General features: G+C 52.0%; 1 long non-coding RNA gene across 1 annotated transcript; it reads right to left on the minus strand.

Moving 5' to 3' along the window:
* Window positions 1-10185: 10185 nt before the first annotated feature.
* Window positions 10186-16997, minus strand: LOC134733171 (uncharacterized). The gene is made up of 3 exons (XR_010116692.1): window positions 16801-16997; window positions 11595-11779; window positions 10186-10200 (listed from the first exon to the last, which is right to left on the minus strand). It is a non-coding gene; the product is annotated as an uncharacterized lncRNA (long non-coding RNA).
* Between the last annotated feature and the right edge of the window lie 298 nt (window positions 16998-17295).

Genomic DNA, 17295 nt, shown 5'->3' on the forward strand with positions numbered 1-17295 from the left:
GCAGGGCCCTGTGTGGGGGCCAGGAAGAGCTGGAGGGCATCCCAAAGTGGTTAGAGTCAGGGCAGTGCTCCCTGAAGGCTGGGCTGGAGGAGAAGGGAAGAGTCTCATCTCTGATCCCCCAAGGTCACTGGAGACGCTCAAATGAAGTGGTGAAATTCACCCGCTTCTAGCCAGCAGTAAGAAGCAGGAAGGTTACTTTGCTGAGAGCCAAAGTGTATGCTTCTGATCTGGCACAGACATAGGCAGCTGGGTAACCTTGGAAAAGTTCCTCCCCCACCTCCTGCACCTCACTTTCCCCATGGGAAGAGGTGAGCCTTAATCCCCCCTTTTCAGGCTGGCAGGCTTCGTGGCCCTGGTCAGCCACCCGGGCCCATCCTCTCTCTTAGAGCCACTCTGGAGTGGGGCTGGTAGGTGGAGCAGCTCAGGACCAGCACCCTACCCCGCCCCACCCTCCACCTCCAGCCTTAGAAGGACACTAGCTCATCTGGCTTTGCTCTGTCAGTTGGAAGAAAGGGCTGGCTTACTCCTGCAGCAGGGCACACTGATTAATTTATTTTGCATCCCTTTGAATTACCTGGCTCCAGGGCCTCCAGCTTGACATGCAGATTTATGTAAACGAGACCTGACATGCAAATGAGCCAGGCCTGTGTCTTGTTTCCATCCTAGAGAGGGCTGCATCACTGGTTCCTGGCCCAGCTGCTCTTCCCCAGGCCCACAGGTTCTCACAGCTGGTGAGGTGGAGCCACGGGGCCGGGCCGTTCTCCCTGTGCTGCCCCTGCTCGGAGCCCAGGCCAGGGCAAACGTGCACTTGACAGTGAGGCTAGAAAAAAGGAGGTTAGAAATGCACCCTCCCCAATGAAACTGCCTGGCTGTGTTACTTGACGAGAGAGACACAGAGATGAATAGAGAGAGAGAAACACACACTTAGAAAGAGAGAGAGGCAGAGTGAAGGGAAGGAGGACAGGATCCAGAGGGGGCTGGGAGTTCGGTGTGTCCATAGAATATGCACAGAGGAGCGGGTCAGGGCGATGGACAAGCTCAGAGTCAGAGAGAGTGAAAAGCCAAGGAAACGGAGGCCAGGAGGCAAGGAGATGCAAAAAGAGAGATGGGGACACGATGAGGGGGCTGCTGAGGGAGGGGGTGAGACCCAGAAAGAAACAGATTTCAGAGTTGCTGCGGAGGAATGAGTGAGGATATAGCAACAGCCTGCCTGTGGGGGGAAGTGAGGGAGGAGTTGGTGATGATGACAGCTTGACGCTTGGGAGTGGGGACCAGGAGCCACAGGCGGAAGTGACGGGAGAGGAGTGCAGGGAGACACCCGAGCTGCCCTCTCGGAAGAACTAGCAGTGGCTTGGCTGCCGTCAGCGCCACCGCCTACCTCCTAAACCCTTGATTTATATCCGTCTATCTATATTTATACACACACATATCTACAGGCATACGCACATGTATATAAACTACACAGGCACGCATTGGCCAGGAGAAAACATTCTGCAGCCATCAGGCTCTAGAAAGAGAGCTTAGGGGGTTATCTAGGACTGCAGTGTGTCTGTCCTAGAACAGCAAAGACTGGGCTTTGCCTCTGCAGGCCCAGAGGAGAGTGCATCCCCTGCCCCCTGTCTGGCTCAGCAGCCAATGCCCCTCGGTGCTAGGATGCTCTTTCCACACCTGTCTGAGCCAGGGTCACCACTCTTCCTCTTAGAGAGAACCAGCTAGTCCCCTGCATATGCACAATGTGAGCAGGAGAGCAAGCAAACCAGCAAACCAAAAGAGAAAGCAGAAAGCCCTGCTCGCTCCCCAGCCTCCTTTGTAGGGAAATTGACTTTCTGGGAGGAGGGAGCCCAGGGCAGGCCCTGGGTGGGTGGTCCTGAAGTGCAGTGGGGAGAGGGCTGGGAAACTCCTGTGGCTTTTGGATAATCTCTACTTTCCCCACCCCCCAAACAGGAGCCCAGGGAGTGGGAGGGACACATTTCTTTCTTTTTTTTTTTTTTTTTTTTTGAGATGGAGTCTAGCTCTTGATGCCCAGGCTGGAGTACAGTGGCACAATCTCGGCTTACTGCAACCTCCGCCTCTCGGGTTCACGCCATTCTCCTGCCTCAGCCTCCTGAGTAGCTGGGATTACAGGCATGCACCACCACGCCCGGCTAATTTTTTGTATTTTTAGTAGAGATGGAGTTTCACCATGTTGGCCAGGCTGGTCTCGAACACCTGACCCCAGGTGATCCACCTGCCTCGGCTTCCCAAAGCGCTGGGATTACAGGCATGAGCCACCACACTTGGCCAGGAGGGACATTTCTTAAAACCTAGGATGGTGGCGCTGAAGGGGCCCTCAGAAACCCTGCAGGCCAACTCCATCCTCCCCCAGGAGGGAACTGCAGCGCAGAGAGGCTAGTGTGGAGGTGGGCTGAGGGCCTTTCACTATGCAGCTGTGCTCCCTTGGCATGGCCCCCTTGGCGTTAATGACCTCCCCACCCTGTTTCTGATCCCCTGAGCTGCCCACATCGGCGCTGGGCACACTCATAGCTCCTTGGAGACTGGCCGCTGTTTTCCCTCGGAGACAGATGACCTTCATACACATTGTGAAAGTCACAGGCCCAGACCCTTCTGCGCACTTTTCACCGACACCGGAAGACCCGGGGCCCACCGTGGGTCACCTTTGCTGTCTCACTTGTCAATACCTGCCAGTGTCCCAGTAGATGAAGCCGACAGACAGCTCAGGCCCAGTGAAGATGTGTCCCATGGGCCACGGGATCTCGCCTGGCGGAGATCTGCTTTAAGATGCCATTTCCAGGAGCCAAGGTCATCTCCAGAATCTCTCCCCACATCTAGAAATGAGATGTGTCTCATGTGACTGCCTGAGCCTGACCCGGTCTACTTGTTTCAGCCAGAAGTCATCTGGTGCCACTCTGGCCCACTTGTGGCATGACCTTTGGGTCACTCTGGCCAGCCTCAAGGGTCACCTTTGGGTTAACCTCCAGCACAGTGGTTTTTAGCTTCTTGAGGTGAGAGACCCTTTGAGAACATGATCAAAGCCCTGTAATGCTGCCCAGATCCACAATACTTTGCACACAATGTCAGGAGTTTCATGGACTTCCAGAAGCCCTCAGTCTAGGACAGACCCAAGAGTCCATCTGGCATATTTAGGCCTTGGGAAGCTGGTGTCCATGTGTGGAGACCCAGGACCCCACTCATTTCAGAGGCAAATCATAGCCCTGACAAGGTGGCATTCCAGGACACTTTCTACAGAAGGTCTTCTTTCCCCTTTTCTGCCTCAGAGATTCCTTTCTAAGCAACTGTTCCTCTTGTGTTGAAGTCAGAACTCAGCTTCCTCCATCCCCTAGCTACATTTCAGGGCAAGCTCAAATGACATGCCATCCAAAACTCATTTCTAGGCTGGGCGTGGTGGCTCATGCCTGTAATCCCAGCACTTTGAGAGGCCAAGGCAGGCAGATCACCTGAGGTCAGGAGTTCGAGACCAGCATGGCCAACATGGTGAAACCCCGTCTCTACTAAAAATACAAAAATTAGCCAGGTGTGGTGGCATGCACCTGTAGTCCCAGCAACTCGGGAGGCTGAGGCATGAGAATTGCTTGAACATGGGAGGTGGAGGTTACAGTGAGCCAAAACTGCACTACTGCACTCCACCCTGGGTGAGAAGAGCGAAACTCCATCTCAAAAAAAAAAAAAAAAAAAAGCCTCATTTCTAGTTTCCCTTGGACACCCTCTCTGTGGCCCTCCCCAAACCCCCTTCCCACTTAGTCCCTGAACCTGACTCCACTTTGCTCTGTCTCCTGCCAGGCTCAGCTGAGCACCAGGCCCTGAGCTGGCACTCACAGATGAGCAGAGCAGGTGACACTGAGAGCTGGTGAGTCCTGTCCCCTCAGCAGCCAGCACAGACGGTGGATGGCCACACGCTCAGAAAAGGACCTCGGAGGGCACGAGTGGTGGAAGGAGCACAGAAGCCTGAGGAAAGGCTGGGGCATGGGGAGAGCAACCAGGCAGGGGATCCGCAGAGGGGATCGCAGACCCTGTTCCCCGCCTGCCTGCTTCCCAAGAGCTGCTGATGGAGGAAGTTGTGCACTCCAGGCTCTGGGCCTGGCTCGAGATGCTGAGAGGCCTCTGTGAAAGGGAAGACACGGGAGGGCTGGAATCTCTTGGGGGGGCAGGGCAGGGAGGGGGCATGGGAAGTTCCATGTGGAAGGCTCGGGACTCAGGGTGGGCCGGGGCTCAAAAGAGTGAGAGCAGCCCCCTCGGCAGAGAGGGGTCTAGCCAGCCCAGGGGGTGGCCCAGACATCCAAACTGCCTTGGATGGAGAAAGCTGTTTAATCTCCCTATGGAAATCAGGAAGTTGGAACCCACACAGCTGATGGCGAGGCCAGAGGAGCGATTTCAGAGGAAAGATTAGAAGAATTAAAGTCAACTCAGAAGGGAGCAGACGAGAGGGAGCTAGGGGCAGGTGGGGAGCTCAGGGGGTGTCTGCAAGGCCCCTGCACCCTGAACCCAACTGAGGGTGCTTCTAAGGGCAGGGGGTGGGGAGCCCTGCTGAGATGCAGTCTGTGGGTAAGGGTTGACCCTGTCATCCGTGGGGGATTCTGTCGGGGTGAGAGGGAATACCACAGGGGGCTGAAGATCTTGAGAGAGGTCTGAGAGGAGATAGAGAGAGGCCAGGAACACAGTCTAAGCCCAGGTTTCAAGTCCAGGCAGGTCCACTCTTGGAGGGGGATGTGGGGAGCAGCTCTGTGCTGTGGGGCCTCGTCCTCTCAACTATCCTTCCCCTCCAGGCCTGGAAACCCTAGCCCCAAACCTTCTGGCTAAGCAGGAAACGAGGGCAAGACATGCCTATGATGGGTGGGTTTTCCTTAGCAGAATGTGTCACTGAGGCCACCTTGGGGCTGAGGGGCAGGAACAGGGGCTGTTGTCCCAGGAGACCCCACGTTGAGGGACAAGGACAGCCTTCTGGGCAATGGCCTTGTACTGATCCAGGTCCAGACCAGAGAGCCAGGGCCAGAGGGTAGCTGGGGCTCAGGCAGGGATTCTGGTGGCCCCTCTGCTCTTCTGTGTGCTCTAGCCACACACATGTGCACACACACACACACACAGAGGCACACACACCGCTCAACCTTGCTTGCTTGCTCTCATATTCTCTCTCTCGCTCTCTCTCTCTCACACACACTTAAACATACATTTAAATAACTTGCAGACGTATATTAGCAAAAACATTCCATCTGGGCTGGGATTTGTCTCATTGCTTTAAATTCCTCTGGGTCTTAACATGAAAAAAAATAGGAAGAGGCAAAGATTTGACTAATGTTGGGTTAAGTTTTTTTTCTTTCTCCTTTCTTTCTTGGTTACTGACTGCCAAGAATTTATATTTGTAAAAGGAAAAGAATTAACTGTGTTGATTAAGAGGCAAACTCCCTGGAAATGTTCTCTCTTAACCCTTTGGTACCCTCCCAGCAAGAGATAGGAGGGTTCTCTGGCGTGGGGCTTGACATCCCTGGGCTGGAGGCCCAGAACCTTCTGGAGGTCTGCTTCTCTCCCAAGGGACCTTATAGAGCAGAGGCAAGCTGGGCCCTCTGGCATGCGTGCAAGTGTGTCTCTAAGCAGATGCGTGGGTAAGTGGTGTGAGTGTCTGTGTGTGAGCGTGGGTACTGTGAGCTGGCATGTGGGAGGGGGTGTGCGCATGTGTGCACGTGAGTGTGGTAACTGCACACACATCTCCTGGCAAATGTGGGGTGTGCTAGAACTCTCATGGGCTGCTGGCTGCAAGGTCAAACTCAGGAAGGGAAGATGACCTTCACCTTGACCTAATTAGCAGAAACTGATTTGGCAGGAGGAGGGGATGTGTGGAGGCTTAGCACAGAACAGGTGAGCAGGTGCTGGGGTGGGGAGGCCTCAGCCAAGGAAGCAGGATCTCTCCTGACACCCAGCAGCTGTCGCCACGAGTATGCAGTGACCCAATACAGGGATCACCCTGGATGCTGGTCAGTGTCCCTGCATGGAGGGGTGGGGACTTCTCCTCTTTCTTGCCCACTCCCAGCTCCCCAGCCCGTTTTCCTTCCACAGCTTGTCTGTCCCTCCGGAAAAGCCTGGGCTGCATAGCCCCCAAGGTAGGATAGATTTTAGCATCAGAGAGGCTGAAGCCTCCGGAAAAGGGGTCTTCTGGAGCTGGGGCTGAGGGATGTGACCAAGGAAAGTGTGTTGGGGGCCGAAAGAGAAGAAAAGAGGATCTTGCTGGAGGCTCCAAGCTTCCTGTGCACGCGTCCAACCTTACAGAACTACCTTTAATCCCCTGAGCCCCAGGCCCGGCCTGGCTCCTCCCAGACTACTTCCCTCCACCTGGAAAGACCTTCTGTCCCTCCTTTGTTAGCCAATTCCTACTTGTCCTCCAAGTCTTAGATGCCACCTCATCCAGGAAGTCGTCCTTACCCCTCACACTTAGCTGTCTCCCTCTTGCATGACCACACCTGGGCATAGAGGCGCTGTCCACACGGTGTGACCCTTATATCCTCTGTCTGCCTTTCCTACTGGATCCTGCACTCCTTGAGGGTGGAAGCACTGTCTTCTTCATCCTGAACCTCCGGTACCTAATATAGTGCCTGGCACACAGCAGGGGTCCAGTCAGCACTGGCTGAGTTGAACTGAAGGCCTTTGACTGCTGAAAGGAGCCTTGTTAGTTGCACCATATGCTGTGATCGAAAGTGCCTTGCAGACACGCCGCCCCCCAGAACACTGAACATAGACTCTGAGATTATCTAAACATACATATATTTGATCCTCTCAAATTTTTTTTTTTTTTTGAGACGGAGTCTCTCTCTGTCACCCAGGCTGAAGTGCAGTGGTATGATCTTGGCTCACGGCAACCTCCACCTCCCGGGTTCAAGCAATTCTCCCTGCCTCAACCTTCCAAGTAGCTGGGACTATAGGTGCCTGCCATTACACCGGGCTAACTTTCATATTTTTTTGGTAGAGACAGGATTTCGCCACGGTCTCAAACTCCTGACCTTAGGATGATCCTCTCAATTTTCTGTGAGCTCCTCGGGGAAAGGATTCAGTCTTAGTCTTCCCCAGGGCCTAGCGGAGCATCAGACAAATAGCAAATGCCTAATAAATAAATGTTGAATGAATAAAAGAAGAGCCAACACATGATAAATACCTAAGAACATACACACGGTGTGTATGTATGTTTCCGCCTCTTACTGAGGCTGTAAAATGCTGTTAAGGGCTGGAGGAGAGAGAAGAAACTGCTGTCAGAGCAAGGTTGAGAGGAGGGAAGAGTAACATTTGTTGAGCACCTACTATGTGCCATCACTGTCCCAGGCATCATCCTCATCTTCACCCATGAGGAAGAGATACTTACCTCATGTTACATGTAAGGAAATCGAGACTAAGAGACGTAAAGTAATTGCCCAAGGTCACCCAGCTGGTGGGACAGGTTAGGCTTGGATTCAAACCCAGGTCTGTCTGATCCCAGAGTTTATGCTTCTCCCACTGTGGCCACCACTACCATGTTTCATGAAGGACATGGGTACTGAGCAGAGTTTTGAATGATGAGCGGGACATGACTTTGTAGAGGAGGACCTGAAACCCAGGCAAGTGGAGAGGACCGAGAGTTCCCAAGAAGGATGAATGCTGGCTCTCTGCTTCTGTGTGACCAGGAAGCACCAACATGACAAGGGACAAAGGCAACTGTGGAGGAAGGCAATGGAGCAGAAAGCGGTCACAGAGGCCTCTCAAAAATAGACCTTAAGGACAGGTGTGGTGGCTCATGCCTGTAATCCCAGCACTTTGGGAGGCCAAGGCAGGTGGATCCCGAGGTCAGGAGATCAAGACCATCCTGGACAACATGGTGAAACCCCGTCTCTACTAAAATACAAAAAAAGTAGCCGGGTGTGGTGGTGTGTGCCTGTAGTCCCAGCTACTCGAGAGGCTGAGGCAGAGGAATCGCTTAAACCCAGGAGGCGGAGGTTGCAGTGAGTCGAGGTCGCGCCACTGCATTCCAGCCTGGCGACTAAGTGAGACTCCGTCTCAAACAAAAACAAAAAACAGACCTTCAGTCCAATCTTGGCAGAAGGAGCCAGTACAGAAATAGTGATTATTTGGTGGCAAGCACTGTGCTAAGCACTTTGTTAATACATTTGACTCTTAAAACAAGACTATGAGATGGACCCTACTGTTAGCCACAAATACAGATGGGGAAGTGAAGGCCCAGAAGGGTTAATAACCTGCCCAAGGGCACACACGGCTGGCTAATGGTAAACCTGGGGTTTGAACCCAGACAGTCTAATTCTGGAGTCTATGACCACTACACCAAGGAGGGAAAGTGTGGCTAAGGACGGCCTTCAACTGGTAGAAGTCAATATCAGTCAGCCTGGTGGGCTTGAGTTTGGGAGTGTGATCGCAGTCTGGTTGGAGGGACTGTCCCAGACCAGCTCCGTGCCTCTGTCTAGAAAGTCCAGAGGCATTCAGGAAGAGTGTAACAGCCAAGCTGTGGGCTGCTGGAAGATCGTGATCCCCACACATTGTCCTGGTCTTGTGATTTGCTTTTTGGGGGAAGAAGGAACTTTGTACTAGGACACTAAGAGATACTCTAAACCCATGTTCAAGAGAATTCTCCCTACTTTGGAACTTTGGGTCTGGCTTCCTGGGATTCCCCCAGCATCTCCCCTAACCACTCCAGAGCATCCTCCAGTCGCCACCACCACCACCACCCCCAGGCCAGAAATCATCTTTTTTTTTTTTTTTTTTTTTTTTTTGAGACGGAGTCTCGCTCTGTTGCCCAGGCTGGATTGCAATGACACGATCTTGGCTCACTGCAACCTCCACCTCTCAGGTTCAAGGAATTCTCCTGCTTCAGCTTCCTGAGTAGCTGGGATTACAGGCACCCGCCACCACGCCCGGCTAATTTTTTGTAATTTTAGTAGAGACGGGGTTTCACCATGTTGGCCAGGCTGGTCTCGAACCCCGACCTCGGGTGATCTGCCTGCCTCGGCCTCCCCAACTGCTGGGATTACAGGTGTGAGCCACCACGCCTGACCCAGAAATCATCTTAAAACATTCCCTCAACAACCCTTTACCTTGGTACAACACCTCATAGTCACCAAAGCACTCTTACGTCCTCAGCCCATGGGTTCCTCCTCCCCACATCAGCCCTGGAAGGCAGGCAGCTCAGAGATTATTAAACCATTTTACAGATGAGGAAAATGAGACAAGCTTAGTGATGTTTGCAAGCCACATGGTTGGTGAGTCACAGGGGCTGCACTGTTAGATTTCAAGGCAGTAAGACCAGAAGGTAGCCTCATGTGGGGAGGGGTGGGATCTGGGTTGGTGCAGCCAAGGATTTGCATGAATTGGATGAGAGATCCCAGCTCCTCTGTGCCCAGAAAGTTCCACCTTGAGTCACCTGCCTTTCCCTCCCCGGGACACCGCACCTTCCCAACAGAGCAGTGTTGAGTCAGCTCCCCTTTTTCTGCCTCTCCAAGGTGCTCTCAGCCATGCCCTCCTGGCTTTCGTAGGATCTGACTCAAGATCCACTTTAGGCCGGCAGTATCTGTGGAACCTTCTCGTGTAGGGCCCACCTGTAAACAAGAGGAGATGTTTGGAAATTATTCGTGAAAGAAGGACACCATGAACAGTATTTGACCTCTTCAGAGAAAAGAGATATGCAAGTTTATAGTGGTAGTGGCCATGGTAATATCCAATTACATAACAACTTCAACAATTACACCTTGCATTTCTTCCAAAGAGCTTTAAGCATTTTCGAGTTTATTGGGCTACTTGATCTCATAAAAGTCCCACAAATGGGTAGTGATGGTTATTATTATCATTTTATAGATGAGAAAACTGAGGCCCGGAAATATGTCAGTGATTGCCCAAGGCCTCGCAGCAAGGGAAGAGGGAGGCAGGGCTGAGTCTGTTTCTTCACGTCTCCAGGTGTTTCGTGTGTGGGACTCTCTCTTGGTGTCTGAATTCCTGTGAAGTAAGGCGTGGACAGAGGAGGTGGCTGGCGGCAGGCTCAGAGGATTTTTCTGCGCGTGGTCACTGAGAGACAGTGAGTCAGGCACCCTTATTTTGAGTTCAGTTTCCTCTTTCACTTCCCCAAACAATTTCTGGAGATGGAGTTCACTTGGCACCCATTCTCAGATGAGGAGCTGGGGTATCTGCACAGCTGCCCCTGAAGGTTTTCGTGGTAGTGGTGATCTGGAAAGGATGGATGCACACATTCCTATCCCGAGACTCCTCCTGTTCTCCTGGTCTACCAATCCCCCCGCCAGGAGGGGGATTCTTGCTAGCCCTGTCTGTTACCATGGCCTCCTCACTGTTTTTCTGACCGCAGTATCTTTCCTTTTTTTTTGAGATGGAGTCTCGCTCTGTCTCCCAGGATGGAGTGCAGTGCCGTGATCTCGGCTCACTAGAACTTCCGCCTTCCGGTTTCAAGCGATTCTCCTACCTCAGCCTCCCAAATAGCTGGGACTACAGGTGTGTGCCACCACTCAGGTGTGTGCCACCTTTTCTATTTTTAGTAGAGACAAGGTTTTGTCTTGTTGGCCAGGCTGATCTCGAGCTCCTCACCTCATATGATCCACCCACCTTGGCCTCCCAAAGTGCTGGGATTACAGGCATGAGGCACCGCGCCCGGCCTGACCTCAGTATCTTTTTCATTCAATCCTCTCCATGACTGACCTTCTGAAAACTCTCCCTCCACCTCTCAGAAATTGTCAGTAGAATCCCATTACTTCCGGCCTCAGCTTGGCACTCAAGGCCCCACCCAGTCAAGTCACAAACTACCTTCCCACCCTTGGCTCCTCCCTCTCATCCTCCTCTTGAAGCTTTATCTTCAGCTAGACTGGAGGACTTGCCTAGACATGCTTTGTGTTTTCCCAACTCCACAGTTCCCTTGGCTTAGAAAGCCACTCCCACCCCCTCTGCCTGCTGGATTTCTATGCAGCCTTCAAAGCCCATGTCACCTCTCTCATGAAGCCCTCCTTGATTCCATCATCGGAAAATGAGCTCTCCCTCCTGGGATGTCTCACAGCCCCTGGCGTACAGGTCTCCACACGAGCAGTTCTCTGTGTGTTGTGGCAGTGGTGTCAAGCTTTGGATGTTTGTGAAACTACAAAGACTGCAGGATTAGGCAATACCACTTGTGTGCATGTGCGTGAGTGTGTGTGTCTCTGTGTGTGTGCGTGTGTGTGTGTTGGTATGAGGAGTGAGCACAGCTACATAAACAATTGTACATCAGAAAGGGATGAGACACTTACTAGGTTTAGAGTGTGTCAATCAGTTCAGCTCTGCCAATGAACAGAGAGCCAGATGTCTCTCTCTGAGGAAAGAGAACACTCACAATAAAGTCTATAAACACACTTGGGGGAAGAAAGAATGGAGAGAGGGAGGAAATGAACAAGTATGTATGGCTCATTTACTATAGTCCAGGCGCTGCGTTGGAGAGGAAATTTCACGTGAGTAGTGTGCTCACTTAACCCTCACCGTAGCCTAGAGGTAGGAATCTGCCCCTGTTTTGTGGTTGAGTACTGCTTTGGGCCAGGTTCTCAAAACGCAGGCTCTGGGCGTGCGGGGTAACTGGGAGCACTCACGGAGCAGCCCCGCTGGGGAATCATGAAGGCAGGCTGGCGCAGGAAAGGCTGAACGGCAGCGAGGCTGGTGTGCTGAAGCTTGGGTGGCCCTTTTAAGATGTGCCCCCATTGAGGCGATGGGGTCCTTGTGCCTTCTGGGAGGGGGAAGCCCAGGCAAGATGGCTCCCTTCAGCCGAGGGTGGTTCCTGGGGGGGGACAGCACCCACTACATGTACACCGTGGATTAGAGAAACGCGTGACCCTGCCACATGCAGAACTGTCAGCAAGTGGAAGGGGCAGGGATGGAACTCGGCCTGCCTGGCTTTGAAGTGCTCAAGCTGTGTCCCGAGGCCTGGTGCGGCCTTCAGTCCATCTCAGAAGACAGCATAGGCCAGGTGCAGTGGTTCACACCTGTAATCCCAACACTTTGGGAGGCCGAGGAGGATCACCTGAGATCGAGACCAGCCTGGCCAACATGGTGAATCCCTGTCTCTGCTAAAAATACAAAAATTAGCTGGGCATGGTGGCGGGTGCCTGTAATCTCAGCTATTTGGGAGGCTGAGGCAGGAGAATCGCTGGAACTCGGGAGTTGGGGGTTACAGTGAGCTAAGATCACACCATAGCACTCCAGCCTGGGCGACAAGAGCAAAACTCCATCTCAAAAAAAAAAAAAAAAAAAAGTCAGCCTGGTCGCCCTGTGCCCATTGTGCACTGTCAGGTGTGAACGGAAGTCTGCACCCAGAAAGCTCCCAGGAAAAGAACGCTCTTCCCTCTTTCTGAAAGATTTCAGGTAGATCTGGTATCAAATAATAGCAATGAGAAAGGCAGGTGTGGACTCTTTTGTTACTGATATTTTCTGTTACTGTCTGATTCTTAGTCACATTTTGCTTTTATTTTTATTTTTTCGAGAAGGAGTCTCGCTCTGTCGCCCAGGCTGGAGTGCAGTGGCATTACCTTGGCTCACAGCAACCTCCACCTCCCGGGTTCAAGCGATTCTCCTGCCTCAGCCTCTTGAGTAGCTGGGACTACAGGCACCTGCCATCACATCCAGCTAATTTTTGTATTTTTAGTAGAGATGGGGTTTCACGATGTTGGCCAGGCTGGTCTCGAACTTCTGACCTCAAATGATCTGCCCACCTTGGCCTCCCAGAGTGCTGGGATTACAGGCCTAAGCCACCGCGTCCGGCTCTTACTCGTACTTTGGAAACATTGGTAATGGGATCCAGGTGTGATCTTTAAAATAGTTAACAATCAGGTAAACCCCCAGGACACCAGAGTGGATGCTGGCAGTATGGTGCACCAGCTCATGCCCGCTGAACATTACACCTGCCGGGCCCTAGAGGACAAGGCTGTGGTTCCCCCTGAGTGCCACATGCTGCGGAAGAACCCTGGGAAGGGATTTCTTCAGAAAACAAAGCTGAGAGAGGCAGGTCTCCTGATTTAACGGGGCATTTGGTTCAGCCTTTGCGATAGAGGTATTCATCTGTGCTGTAGGCTCCGCATTCTCCCATACCTAGCCAGCACAATTTGTTACATGAAATCTGTATGACTTTAGGCAAGGCACCAACCACCCTGCTTTGTGCCTCAGTGTCCTCGTTTATAAAATGAGAGGTTTCCAAACTCTATTTCTCCTTGAAACAGGAGAATCTGGTGAAGCCCCCTTAGGGGAAGGGAGGCGAGTGGGCCAGGCGCAGGGCCCCCTCCCCTGCTTTAGCTGGAGCGGCTCTCTTGTATTTGTTTATGCCTCCATACGGTTTCACTTAAACCCAGCATTCCTCAACTAAAAACAAAGCTTGGGAAGCACCGAGCTGCATGTGGTATCTGAGGGCCCCTACTCACGGCTCTGCCATGCTCAGCTGTGATTAGGCGAATGGGTGAGTGAACTAATGAATGAATGAAGAGACTCTGTGTTCCTAGCTAACAGAGGCCGGTTCCTGGTCACACCTGTTCTTGGAGCAGATGGCCAGCAGTCTCGGGTAGTTCAGAAATCTACACAGGGCTAGACTGGACGCTCTCCCGACATCCCATCAAGTGTAGGGTTCTGTCTGTCTCCGCCATCGCCATTGACAAGGCCTCCTCCCTTCAGGCATCTCAGATGCCACCAGGTATGAAGTGGAAAGTCATCAGTGGCGAGTCGTCCTATGTTTGTCTTCTTCGGCTCTCCCAATGTGTTGACTCAGCTGAAAAAAGATACTGACAACAGCACCCCGAGTCACCGGCAGGCTTGGCAGAAGATTCACTGGGTTTTCTCGGTGTGTGTCCCGGGGTGTGGCGCCAGGTCTGGCTCACGTCAGTTTTCTTCCATCACAGGGAAAGGGCTTCCAGCTTTGGCCTTGTCCTCCCTCCCACCACCCCTACTTCCTCCCTTCTTGCCTCCTTCCTTTCCTTCCTCTAAGGCAGTAGTTCTCAACCTTGGCTGCACGTTGGAATTGCCCAGGGAGACTTAAAAATTACTGATGCCCAAAGATTCTGATTTCATGCTTTGAGGTATGGCCTAGGAAATAGAGGTTTTTAAAAGTTCCCTAGGTGATTCTAATGTGCAGCCAAGGTTGAGAACCACTGGTCTGAGGACACAGAGTAGGGATCCTAATTTTAGCCTCAACTGTTTCCTAGTCTGCTGGGTTTGGAAAAGTGTGGGGCACAGATGTCTACTGGCAGTGGATGGAAGGAAAGGGAAGTGGAGAGAAACATACCTCACCCCCATCCCACCTCACTACCCTGCGAGACTCAGGGAGGTCAGTCCTGTTGGGTGTCCAGGTGACAGCATATGACAGAGTGGAGAGGACACCCCAGGAAGCAGGGAGGCTCCTGTGCACTGAGGGCATGAGGCCAACAGCCCTGTTCTGGAGCCTCAGGCACTGCAGTTTTGGGGGCTTCAAAAGGCAACGCCCTGGGTATGGGTGGCAGCATTCCCACAGGGCAGGCCAGCAAACAAGGTGACCCTGGAGTGACTATGGGCAGCACGGCATCAGCGCAGAGCCACGTGGGGAGAGGGACCTTTGGGTAAGACACAGCATCCACTGTCGCTGACAGTCCTGCTCACAAGCACATGTGGGGCACTCCCAAGGCGTCCCCCAAGTCAGAGTAAGCCTACAGCAGACAGAAACAAGCACAGTGAATTCTGGTCATTTCACCGATGGGAGCCCATCTGGACCTACGGATGTTGAGGTCTGGGGTCACAGATACAAGCCACAGTCATGAAATGGTCTGGTGGCGGCAGCGGTGCAGTAAGGTCCAGCAGACGTTTGCCAGCCTCTTCCGACGTTGCCTCCTCGTTGGGTCAGCCGCCCTGAACAGTTTTCATTCCATATGTTCACCAGGCAGTCAGGGGCTTCTCGACGCTAGGCTTTTCCGCATGCATGTTCTCAATGTGGAGTTTTTGCTTTATTTCCTGTGCAAGTTTTCTCTCTTTTTGAAAAAATCACATTCTCTCCTAAATTAGAAAACCTCTTTAATTGTTAGCAGGAGCTGGGGTTCTGTTCCTTGCATGGACAATGTCATTAAACATTGGAAAATAAACAAACTGGAAAAGCTTAAGACATTTTCAAACTCTTTGCTTCCCAGAGGGCGTCTGGGGCCCCGGGTAGGACAAGGTTCTGCTGACCTGGGTTTATACTGTGTTGATAACTTGACCCCTCCAGCTGTGAGAAGCCACACTGACAGCAGGGTTGTTTTTCCTAAACTTCCCAGGACTGCAAACTTGACTTGGGAGGCATAGGCGCTGATTTGCGCCAAGGTCTCCAGCGACTGTGCTGAGCTTCCTCTGGGGTGGAGCGCACGCTGGGAGGGGGCTGGTGGTTGTGGTGGCTGTCGGCTGCTGTAAACCATCGCTGTCCTCCAGCATGACTACACAGGGCTGGGGAGGACAGGGGAGCTGTGGGAGGGGGCGGTGTGTGACAACATTTCTTTCCATCTTGCTGAAATGTGAGTCTAATGAAATGATAATGAGGTTGTGGCCTTTAAGCTCCATTGAGCTTCTTACACATTGTGATTTTACCTAGAGTGGAGCCAGTTTTTGAAATGATTAAAACTATCGATTCCTAGGCCTGTTCAGCTTGAATCAGAATTCGTTAGAGGCCCAGAGGTGAGGGATGTACACTTCTCCCTTGCTGAGCCAGGAAACAGACCCCATCTTGTGTGACTCTCCGGCTGGCGTGGCTGCCCCTGGCGGTGCTGGCAGACAGACCAGTAATAGGATCTGTCATCCACAGAATAAGTCACGAAGGTCCCATCCATGAGTCCTAGCCCATTTTCTAGGGAATTCTCCCTCATGTTGGAAGAGGGAGGTTCTCTATGTTTAATCTTGGCTCTATTTTCTTACAGATATTATAAGTAAAATATCTTCTTCATGAAAAGAAACACAGAAATGCTTCAAAGATTTGACTCAAAAGAATACTGGAAGGAGAAACTGTAGCTGGGAGGGGTGGCTGACAATGTGGCCTGAACTTGGCCTCCAGAACACCACTTTTGTGTGGATACAAAGAGGGAATTCTCCCTCTGATATTTGCCACCACTCTGCTGACTCCCAGGAGCACAAGATCGCTCCTTTAAAGTTCTATTCCAAGTCCTAGAGCTGAGATAGGTTAGCATCTTCAAAAGTAGCCTTCCTAGCCGGGCGCGGTGGCTCATGCCTGTAATCCCAGCACTTTGCGGGGCTGAGGCGGGCGAATCACTTGAAGTCAGAAGTTCAAGACCAGCCTGGCCAACATGGTGAAACCCCGTCTCTACTACAAATACAAAAATTAGCCGGGTGTGGTGGTGCACACCTGTAATCCCAGCTACTTGGGAGGCTGAGGCAGGAGAATTGCTTGAACCCAGGAAGCAGAGGTTGCAGTGAGCCGAGATCATGCCATTGCACTCCAGCCTAGGCGACAGAGTGAGACTTCATCTCAAGAAAAAAAAAAAAAAAAAAGAAAGAGAAAAGAAACATAACTATAGGGCAGTTAAGTCTATATACCTTACTTTTAAGAAGAAAGAAAGAAAAGAAAGGAAAGAAGGAAGGAAGGGAAAGAAAGAAAAGAAGAAAGAGAAAGAAAGAAAGAAAGAAAGAAAGAAAGAAAGAAAGAAAGAAGAAAAGGAAGGAGAGATGGAGGGGGAGAGAGAGAAAGAAAGGAAGGAAAGAAAAGAAAAGAAAAAGAAAGAGAGAAAGAGAGTGACAGGAAGAAAGAAAGGAAGGAAGGAAAGAAAGAAAGAAACTCTGGGAGAGTAAGGCATTGCTTAAGGTCACCTGATTCCCGGAGCAGGCGCCAGGGCTGCGGTGCAGTCTGTTAGCTCTGAGAGGGGTGTCCCTGCCCACGCCAGCTCTGAATCTTGCAAGCCACTGCACTTTTGAGAGTCACTCCCGAACTGCCTCCTACACAGGTGGTTCCCAAGCGGTTCATATCAAGGTCCCTTTTATTATCACCCCCCACTGCACCCCCAGCACCCGGGCTTTGAAAGATCTGGCCTACCAAATGAACTGCAATTATGCCGTAATAATGACTCTATTTTCTCTCTCTCTCTTTTTTTTTATTAATAAAAGACATATGTGACATGCCACTCAGAGCTTTCAGTGGGGAGAAAAGGAGTTTCCCCCAGTAGGTTAATAGAATTCCACCCAGAGGCAGACAGTTAGCAAACCACCTTCTCGGGCTGTGGCTGGGAATCTCGCTCCACTTGACAGCCCTTTCCATGGGCCTCCCCGGCCCGCCTGCCCTCGGCCCTGAAGTCAGGGGAGACAGGG

This window comes from Symphalangus syndactylus, chromosome 17, assembly GCF_028878055.3.
Source record: "Symphalangus syndactylus isolate Jambi chromosome 17, NHGRI_mSymSyn1-v2.1_pri, whole genome shotgun sequence".
Classification (NCBI taxonomy): domain Eukaryota; kingdom Metazoa; phylum Chordata; class Mammalia; order Primates; family Hylobatidae; genus Symphalangus; species Symphalangus syndactylus.